General features: G+C 39.6%; 1 protein-coding gene across 5 annotated transcripts in view; it reads left to right on the top strand.

The window, feature by feature from the left end:
* TPST2 (tyrosylprotein sulfotransferase 2) overlaps positions 1–10806 on the top strand; it is a 74922-nt gene that overhangs the window by 10828 nt on the left and 53288 nt on the right. For 2 of the 5 annotated variants that reach the window (XM_056821561.1, XM_056821560.1), the window contains exon 1: positions 4802–4970. The exons of the other annotated variants lie outside the window; for them this stretch is intronic. The gene's annotated coding sequence lies outside the window, so the exon portion shown is untranslated. Of the gene's footprint in view, positions 1–4801; positions 4971–10806 lie in introns of those variants that run through there. 5 annotated transcript variants of the gene reach the window in all.

Here is a 10806-nt window from a genome sequence, read left to right on the forward strand (position 1 = left end):
TTATATTATATTATTACATTACATTACATTACATTACATTACATTACATTATATTATATTACATTACATTATATTATATTATATTACATTACATTACATTACATTACATCATGTTATGTTATGTTATGTTACATTACGTTATATTACATTACATGACATTATATTATATTATTATATTATATTACATCATATTATATTTATTATAGTATATTACATGATATATTATTATAGTATAGTATATTACATTAAATTATATTATATTTATTATATTACATTACATGACATTATATTATTATAGTATAGTATATTACATTATATTATATTATATTTTATATATATATATATATATATATATATATATATATATTAGAATACATTCTGTATTCTAAGGCCCTTCCAAGCTGTAACATTGCCTGAGACCCTGGTCCTCACTCTGCCAAGCCCCGTCTTTTTGGTAGAGTTAGAGAGTTAGGGGCTGGTTCTTCCCTCCAGAGGGACTGCGTTTTACCAAGTGCTGGAGGCCTCCCAGGCCCTTCTGTTGCTGGGTCAGGTGCCCAAAAGCATCTGAGTGAATTTTATTTTGGAAAAACCTGGTTTGTGGATCTTGGCAGTGGCACAGATGCCAGCTCCTCAGCTAGAAATAACCTGGCATCAAAGCCTCCTTGGCACAGCAGGAGAGATGGAAACATCATGCCCTTCTCATGGGTTCCCAAGGTGTTTCCTCACCCATCGCCCACCTGACCAGCACACGAGAGCTTCCGGGGCTCAGGGATGTAAGAAATGGCAGCTCTCTTGGCAGACAGCTTTGAACATGCCTTTTGGGGGTGGAAGGGATGGTTCTCTGGTTCCCTTGGATCATTGCATCTAAATCCAGCTGATCTACTCCCTTCCTTTTATAGTTGAGAAAACTGAGGTCCAGGGCAAGTTAAATAAATTACCCAAGATCACCTGGGGAGTAAGCATCGAATTCTCCTTCATTTCAAACAAGAACATTAATTTAGAGGTGGCTCTGATCCCTAGCTTGATCTTTTGACCTCCTTTGTAAGGTACCCAGACCCTGTGGCAGAGGGTGGGGTTCCCCTAGCCAAAGGTTCCCAGCTTGCCTTTTTTTTTTAATAGGCAATAGGGTTTAAGTGACTTGCTCAGGGTCACATAGCTGGGTAGTGTCTGAGGCCAGATTTGAACCCAGGACCTCCCATCTCTGACTCTCAATCCACTGACCTACCCAGCTTCCCCCGCCCCCCCCCCCCCAATCTTGCCTTTAATCCCGAGACCTTTAAGAATATGGAGTGTGGCTGAGTAAAAGGAACATTGGATTAAGAGTCAGGAGAATGGGTTGTTTTTTTGGGGGGGGGGTATTTAAATATATTTAATTTTACCAATTAAACATAAAGTCAACATGGAATCTAGAAACCCCAACTTGTGCCCTAGTAAGATCTGATGAACCCCAAGTTTTATGAGTAGCTTGTAAATTGGAGACCCCAAAGCTTGTCCTTGTTCCCTGTTCCTGTAAGAAAGCACCCTGAGGGGAATTCCAGGCTAGCAGTTTCAGAGTGAACAGGGGACCCCAAGGTAAAGACAATCCACCTGAGGTGGAGGCTGAGCCCAAGCAGAGGGAGTGACTCTTTAGTGATGTAGGCAGCCCATCAGTCTCGAAAGCTGAAGGTCCCGAGTTCAGTCCTCGAAAGGAGGGTGTGATATACTGGGAGAGGCTTCTGGAGACAAGAAGAGCCACTCCTTGGCTTGGCCTCAGCCTCCACCTCAGGTGGATTGTCTTTACCTTGGGGTCCCCTGTTCACTCTGAAACTGCTAGCCTGGGATTCCCCTCAGGGTGCCTTCTTACAGGAACAGGGAACAAGGACAAGCTTTGGGGTCTCCAATTTACAAGCTCATCCTACAACTTTGGTTGATCAGATCTTACTAGGCTACAAGTTTGGGGTTTCTAGATCCCACGTTGACAGTAATAACAATTTTCCACATAAGTTTTCTATGCTCTAAATTGTTTCCCTTCCTCCCTTCCCTTTCTCTTCCTGAGATGGTAAGCAATTTGATCTCAGTTCAGTATACATGTATTATCATGCAAAACCTATTTCCATATTGTTCATTTTTTAAAATTTAAACCCTCACTTTCCATCTTGGAGTCAATACAGTGTATTGGCTCCAAAACAGATGAGTGGTAAGGGCTAGGCAATGGGGGTTCAGTGACTTGCCCAGGGTCACACAGCTGGGAAGTGTCTGAGGCCAGATTTGAACCTAGGACCTCCCGTCTCTAGGTCTGGCTCTCAATCCACTGAGCCACCCAGCTGTCCCCCGTATTGTTCATTTTTGTAAGAGAATAAACATCTAAACCCCAAACCCCCAAATAAAGTGAAAAATCGTATGCTTTGATCTACACCAGAAGAATCGATTTTGAGCCTCTAATTTGCTGAGATAACCCTTTGATCACCCAGTCCTATGTTGGTTTTTTTTCATGTGTGACAATGTCCATTTTTCACCTCTGAGTTATTAAATTGGAAAAACACAGAACTTCTAAAGTAGTCAGAAAAACCAAGTCTTTAATCAGGAAAGAGAGAGGTCCAATAACCAGCCAATGTCAGAGAGCCAAGCACCGAAATATTACACAGAGTCAAAACCGAGGCTCTGGGGATGGTATCTGGGAGGATCAACACTGGAGATGATTCTCCAAAGAACAATAGAACACAGGAATCTTATATGCCTTTGGGGGAACTCAGGACATCAAGCCATACACTGACAGGTTGTAAGCAGGCTTGGGAAAGAGGCTGGGGTATCAGGGAGTGGTCTTCTTACTATGGATATTACATGGATGGTTCCTGCACTTAGGAAGGATCTCTGATAATCTGGGGGAAACTTCTAAAGACTAAAAGGGTACTTAACATTGGCTCTGCTAGCCCCACCTAAGCTGGGATCATCAAGCACTTTAAGGTCTATCCTTCAGTCTGAAATGGGTGAGTCTGGGACTTCCATTGGGGTGAGTTCTCAGGGGACTGGGGCAAAATGGGGGTCTTCAGATTTCAAGTTGACAGAGTCTATGAATAGGCTGTACCTCTTGCCTGGAATCCACTTCCTCCTCAACACTTACTCTTAGCATGATAATGCAAATAATAATATTAATAATAGCCCGTACAGTGTTTACTATGTTCCAGGCACTATACATATATGAATCTATTGCATTTATAATTATTATATATCTTATTTGATCTTCACAACAATCCTGGGCAAGAAGTGCTATTATTTATTCTCATTTACAGATGAGAAAACCAAGGCAAACAGAGATTAAGGGATTTGCCCAGAGTCACAAAGCTTAAGTGTTTGAGGCTGGATTTGAATCCAAGTCTTCAGGACTCCAGCCCCTGGGCTTTATCTACAGAGACTCCTTTCCTTCTAAGTTCATCTCAGGTGCTTCTCCCTCTATAAGGCCTTTCCTGATTCCTGCTATTTTGCTTCCCTTCCCAATCCCTATGCCTCCCCACCACTCCCAATCAATCACCTTTTCTATTTTCTATTTACAAAATTGTCTGTGTGCTACCTTCCTCTAATAAAATATAAGCTTCTTGAGGGCAGGAACCCATTCACTTTTGTCTATATCTCCAGGACCTATACCTAGCAAAAAAAAAATGTATATTGATTGATTGTAGTAATTAACCTGAAGTCAATTTCTCTAGCAATTACAGGTTTACAAAAAAAAAGTTTCTCATAACCACGTGATATAGTAGGCAATAAAAATGGTTGGTCCCCATTTTAGGAATGAGGATGCTGGTTCTCAGGGAATACAAGAAGTCTTTTCAGGTTCCCCCTTAATTCTAGAGCCTTCTGTCTGGATTATTTTCTATTTGTCTTGTCTAGAGATTCTTTGTGCATAGCTGTTTGTGTGTTGGCTCCTCTGTTAAACTGTGCACTCCCTGAAGGTGTTAGTCTAGCACTTAGCATTAATTAGTGCCTAGTATATAGTAGATGCTGAATAAAAGTTTTTTGACTGTCTGGATGACTTTCTTAGATAGTTTATAGACAAATTACAGCCAGGATTTGGTGAAGGAATTGGGATGAACTCTGATTTTAGTTGCCATTATCTTAAACTCCTTGAGAATAGTGGTTGCGTCTGATATTTCCATATCCTCCAGAGTCTTTGTTGACTCTTAATTTTGAAAAGCTTTTTAGAGTCATAGAATGCCTGATCTGGATGTGAGATCAAATACTAAAGCTGAAAGAGACTCATTAGAATAGAGAATGTTAGCACTAGAAGAGATCTTAGAAGTATATGATATAGAAATTTAAGGAATTAAATTAAGGGTTTGACTAAATATATGAGAATTTTAAGATAATATTGTGGTTGCCGATTTAAAAATATTATAGCTCAAGTCAAAATGACTTTAGTAGTTTTATTTACAAAAAGGTGGAAGGAGTGAAAGTAGAAAAATATAAAAGAGGGTAGAGAATATGTCTAGCCTATCACCCTAAAAGTTGTTCTGGTCCCCGGGGTCAGCCAAGTGGGCTTGTTAATCCTCAGATGGAAGACCCAGTGGCCTCTCCAGAACTAATCTCACCAGAAGCCAGGAAAAGAGGGTCAGCTTCTCACTCACCCAAGTGAAGCTCCAAAGGAGAAGATCCAGGAACAGTCTTACCAGAAGCAATCCAAGAGCCAGAGTCCCAGGTCAAAGTCTCAAGTTGTAGCTCCAAGCCACAGTCCCAGTCAGTCTAAGATCTTCCAAGCCCAAGATTCAGGCTGAAGACTTTCAGGATTTTTTATAGTCACTTCCTGTCCCTTCCCCTCTTCACAGGGGCCAATCACAGCTTCCAAATTGCCTAGCGCTGCCCAGGGGACAGTGTCTGTGGGATCTACTTCTCATCCTCTGAAGGTGTCAACTCTGATCATGAGCCTTTGAAGGTATCAACTCTTATCATAGGATTCACAAGTTTCTGATTGATTGGGTTAACAAGTTGGAGCTCTCCAAGTAAGTGACTGTGAACTCCCTTACTTAGTATTGTTAAGTAGGGGTATTTTCAGTTTTTGATTGATTAAATTAAAAGTTGCTAATTGATAAAGAAATAAAGATTGATTCACACTTCACTGAACATAGAACAATAACACTAGAAGGAACCATTATAATGATATGACGTTAGAATGTAGAAAATTAGAATGTAGAATGTTCGTGCTAATTGGGGGCCTTAGAATGAACAGTATTATGTGGAATATAAAATATTTGTACTTCATGGCATTTTAGAGATACAATGGATAGAAAGTTGGATGTTGGATTTGGCACAGACTTGGGATTCCCATCTTGCTAGAGATACTTCCTAGCTGGGCAGAACCCTTCACTTGTTTTTTATACCCTCACCTTCTGTTGTGGGGGGCTTGAGGTGAACCCCTGGGGTTCAGGAAGGATACCTTTTGCAAGGACACAAGACTCCTAAAACTTAGCTTAAAAATAAAAAGAGAAATGAGAAATTAGAAGGTAATGTTGAATCTAGCCAGGAGGACATCATAGATGGAATTTCCCTGCTGACAGTTTGCCTGAAACACTTCTATAGTTTTGGGGGTACAATGCCCATGCCACTTTCATCTGAGTATCAATATTGTGTATTGGTTCCAAGGCAAAAGAGAGGTAAGGGCTAGGCAATTGGAGGTGACATGACTTGGCCAGGGTCATACAGACCCTTCCTTCACTTTTCTACATAAAGGTTCCTCCTCTATAAAATGAAGGGGTTGGATCATATGTCCTCTGAGGGTTCTTCCAGGACCAGATTCTTGATTATAATCCATTTTTATAGAGTTGAAAGGGGAACAAAGTGAAGGCTTACCCATTAGAACAGATCTGAGCCAGAGCCTGCTTCCTAGCTGGGTGCTAGTTCTGTTGTCCCACAACTGTCTCTCTCATCCCTCCTACCCCATCTATGTTCCAACAAGTTCACCAACAAGAGTATTCCTTGAATGATAGAAAGAAGCTCAGGGAAACACTGACCTTACCAGTTGGCTCATCACCAAATGTCTCCTTCATTGGTGTTTAAGGCAGCTCCCCCCATCTACCCACTTTTAATCTGGTTAGAGGTCAAAAAACAATCCCTTAGCTGGATTGCTTGCTCAGAGCCTAGAATTCTGCCTTTCTTAGGCTCATTCAGGCCTTTTTTCTCTCTTAGCAGCAAGGAATATTTTTACCAGCTTTGGGAAATTCCTCTTCTCAGTTAGAAGTTATTCTAGGCAAGGGATAAAGGATAAGGAGACATTCTATTTCCAGGAGGCTGAGGTTGCCTCTTGGGGAGAGCTGCGCATGGGGTAGAGAATGGGGATTAATCTTGCCCCATAAATGGATTGTTGGGATGTTTTCTACCTTGGAGTTGGAGCTGTTGAATCCCATTTTATTTCCAATAAAGAAATCTCAGCTCTGTCTATTCCTTCCAGAAATGACATGGACAAAAAATTGGACCTCCTTGGAGAATCTAAGAGTATCTAAGGAACTTGTTTTTTAGGCTAGAGTACCAATAGCTGGAAAAGATCTTAGAGCAAAGAACATTAGCATTAGGAGAACTATTAGAACATTGAATGTTAAAGCTGGAAATGACCTTAGAATATTAGAACATGAGACAGCTAGGTGGCTCAATGAATAGAGTGCCAGGCCTAGAGTCAGGAGGATCAAAACCTCCTAGCTGTGTGACTCTGGGCAAGTCACTTAACCCCAAATGCCTAGCCCTTACCACTCTTCTGCCTTGGAATCAATATTCATTTTGATTCTAGGACAGGAGGTCAGGGTTTAAAAAAATGTTAGAACATAAGATATTAGAGCCAGAAAGGACTTCAGAACATAGTGCTTGATTTTAAAGTCTTAGAATATGGAATGTTAACACTAGAAGAGGCTTTAGGTGTCTATAGTAGTTGAGTCTAGAACATTAGAATGCAGAATGTTAACTCTAGAAGGGACATTAGAATTATATGATGTTAGAACATTAGAATGCCGAATATTAGCACTAAAGAAGTTCCAAGAATTATACAGTGTAAAACTCTAGAACATTAGAATACAGAATGTTAGCTCTAGAGAACTTAGAATTATATGTTTTAGAACATAGAACTAGAATATAGAATGTTAGCTCCAGAAGAGGCCTTAGAATTATGTTATTATAATATAGAATATAGAATAATATAATATAATAAATATAATATAATTAATATAATATAATATAATATAATATAATAATATAGAGCAATAACACTAGAAAGGGACCGTTAAAATTATATGATGTTAGAACATAGAACATTAGAATGTGGAATGTTAGCACTAGAAGAGGCTTTAGATGTCTATAGTAGTTGAGTCTAGAACATTAGAATGCAGAATGTTAATTCTAGAAGGGACATTAGAATTATATGATGTTAGAACATTAGAATGCAGAATATTAGCACTAAAGAAGTTCCAAGAATTATACAGTGTAAAACTCTAGAACATTAGAATACAGAATGTTAGCTCTAGAGAACTTAGAATTATGTTTTAGAACATAGAACTAGAATATAGAATGTTAGCTCCAGAAGAGGCCTTAGAATTATGTTATTAGAATATAGAATATAGAACAATATAATATGATATTACAATATAATATAATAAAATAATATAGAACAATAACACTAGAAAGGGACCATTATAATTATATGATGTTAGAACATAGAACATTAGAATGTGGAATGTTAGCACTAGTATTTTTTTTTTTAGAATGAACAGTGTTAGGACCCAGGAATCAGAATGCAAAATGCTTGAGCCAGGAGTAGAACATAGAACATTAGGATGCCAAATGTTAGTGCTAGAAAAGGTCTTAGAATTGTACAATACTTCAACCTAGAACATTAGAATGCATACTGTTAGTGCTGGAAGGGACCTAAAAATGTTTGTTAGAACATAAAATGTTAGAGCTGGAAGGAACCTTCAAATCAACCCAACCATACATTTTGAAAGAGCAGAACTCTTAGGAGGCGAGAGCAAGGACGGAGGGTATTCCAGATGTGAAGGATGATAGGTGTAGAGTTGTAGAAGTGGGAGATGGAGTGTGAGAGGTAGAGAGAAAGACAGTTTGGCTGGATGTGGGGAGTAATAGTGTCTGGGAAGAGAGGTTTAAGTGGAAATTTAAAAGCCAAAGCATTATCTTATAAAGTATCTCCCTCCCTTCCCATCCCCCCCTCTGTCTTTCTGTCTCTGTCTCGGTCTCTCTGTCTCTCTGTCTCTGTGTGTGTGTGTCTCTCTGTCTCTCTGTCTCTTTCTCTCTCTCTCTCCCTTTCTCCCTCCCTCTCTCCCCCCTCTCCCCATCCCTCTTTATCTCTGCCTATTTCTGTGTCTGTGTCTGTTGTCTCTCTCTTTCTCTTTGTCTCTGTCTGTCTCTGTCTCTCCTTCCCCAGATCATCTGGGGGGCAGCCCTTTCAGAAGTATGGCACAGACTAGCCTTTGCTCTCCTGCCTCCCAAACATTGTTCTTGTCTGTGGATAAGTGGATAATCCTGTTTTGGAGCTTATTGACAGAACCAAAGCTCCCTTTGTAAACACTGCCTACCCCAGCTATCCCAGCCCTGGGGAAAAACATTAGCTTAAACAGAGTGAGCTCTCCACTACTCCCTGGTTCACTAAGAACTTTGCAAGTTCAAAACAGATAACTAAAGGATCAATGAGAGGGGAGTCCTACTTTACAAGAACAGCAACAAATTTTTCTGACTCTCAGGTGGTGCCTGGCAGGCACTGTGCTAAATGCTTTACAAATAAATAAATATTAGCTCATTTGATCCTCACCATAACCCTGGGTGGTTGGTGCTATTATTATCCTTATTTTACAGATGAGGAAACTGAGGCAAACAAGGGAAGTGACTTGCTAAGGGTCATACAGCTAGTAAGTGTCTGCTAACAGATATGAACTTGGGTCTTCCTGCTCTAGGTTCAGCATTCTAAACACTAATACCTAGCTATTCTGCCTACATAAGGTAAAAAGGTAAATAATTAAGGTTTATATATATATATGTATATGCATATATATATTTACCATATATATATATATGGTAAAATAAGATGAGGAGGAATTGGATTAAAACGGATTGGGTAAGAACAAAATTTTAGTTGGAACTTAAAGGAAGCCAGGGGAGCCAGTAGACAGAGTTTGGGGGATGGATCTTAAACGTCATCAAGTCCTCATTATGCAAATGAGGAAACTAAGACTCAGATATCTCTAAATTTATTCTGTCTATAGATTTTTGGTAAAAAAATGTTTGCATGTTGTCTTCCCCCTATTAAATGGGAGCTCCTTAAGGTCAGGTACTGTCTTTTGCCTATTTGTATCCCTAGCACTTAGCACAGTGACTGGCACAAAGTAGGTGCTTAATGTTTGTTGACTGATAGAGAGGGAAATTAACTTGCCCTGGGTTAGTAAATGTTAGTGGGGGGGGGGGGATTTGAACCCAGGTCTTCCTAACTTCAAGGGCAATACTATATCCACTGGTCTGCAAGAGCATATTATGGTGAATATATGGAAGGACATGTCCAAGAATCCTGTGGAATGAATAGGCTTTGATGAGTTGCAGGATACATCATTGGAAGGAAGGTCCACCTTGGTGAGATCCCAAAGATATTGACTGTAGTGTGTGTGTGTATGATTTTTCTGGTCCCTTCCAATTCTTGAGATCCCATGACATTCTGAGTTGCTCTCAATGACATCTCTTGATGCATCAGGACAATAGTGCTGGACATGGGGTCTAATATGTTCTAACTTTAGAGAACTGGGGGAAGTAGTGTCATATGGTAGAAAGATCACTAGTTGTAAGCTCATAAATCTAGAGCTAGGAGGAACCTAGGTGTTTATCTAAATCAACCCTATCTAGATCAAATTATTTTATAGAAGGGTAAACTGAGGTTAAGGAGACCTGGATGAACAAGCATTTATTAAATACCTACAATGTCTTAAGTGCTGGATTTGAGCCTTACCCCATAATACTTAACTAGCTGTATGACCTATCAAGGCATTTGCTTTCTTTTGCTTTGGTCTGTGGACAATGTGGGATAGTCCAGAGCCCATGGTGACTGGATGGCTATTTAATAATCTCTAGTCCCAATGGTGGGCCAGACATAATGGGAAGGTGGAAGTAATAGAACCTATACTTTTATAGTTGTTTCTTGGAGTATAGGGAGAGCTGCCAAGGTAGGGTTGCAGAACAATGATTGGCCCTATAGGAGAGGCTGTCCTCACTAGGTAGTCACAGTCTTGGATCCTGGTGACTCTTGGACTACTTTGTATTTTGGGGATGAGTCAATGCCCTTCCATCCAACACCCTCCCATCTCTGACATTCCATCTTCTAAAGACCTTTCCTATTCTACTCTAATGCATCTAAATATTTTTGAAACTTCTAAGCTCTCTTTGGACTTTGATATTCTTTGTTCTATATTCTAGCATCCTAGGGTCATTTCTAGTGTGTTGAATGTTCCCAAACTTTGTTTCAGCTCTGAACATTCTTTATCTGAAGGTCTTATTCCAGATTTAACATTCTAGGTCCTAAGATCCCTTCTAACTTGAACATTCAATGCTTGACATTATAAGGTTCTTTCTAGTAGGGCTGTTCTGTGATCCATTTCCCAAGGTTCTGTTAAATTTAATTGTGGCTGGACTCTGAATATTTATATATGTGGTTGCCAAAGATTTAATTTCTAAATTCCAAAATTAATTACTAAAGTAAATGGAATTTATGGTAATTTACTGACAATAGAGGGAAGATATTGAGAAAGAGAGTGAGAGAGAGAGAGAGAGAGAGAGAGAGAGAGAGAGAGAGAGAGAGAGAGA

The sequence above is a fragment of the Monodelphis domestica genome, chromosome 3 (assembly GCF_027887165.1).
Source record: "Monodelphis domestica isolate mMonDom1 chromosome 3, mMonDom1.pri, whole genome shotgun sequence".
NCBI classification, from domain to species: domain Eukaryota; kingdom Metazoa; phylum Chordata; class Mammalia; order Didelphimorphia; family Didelphidae; genus Monodelphis; species Monodelphis domestica.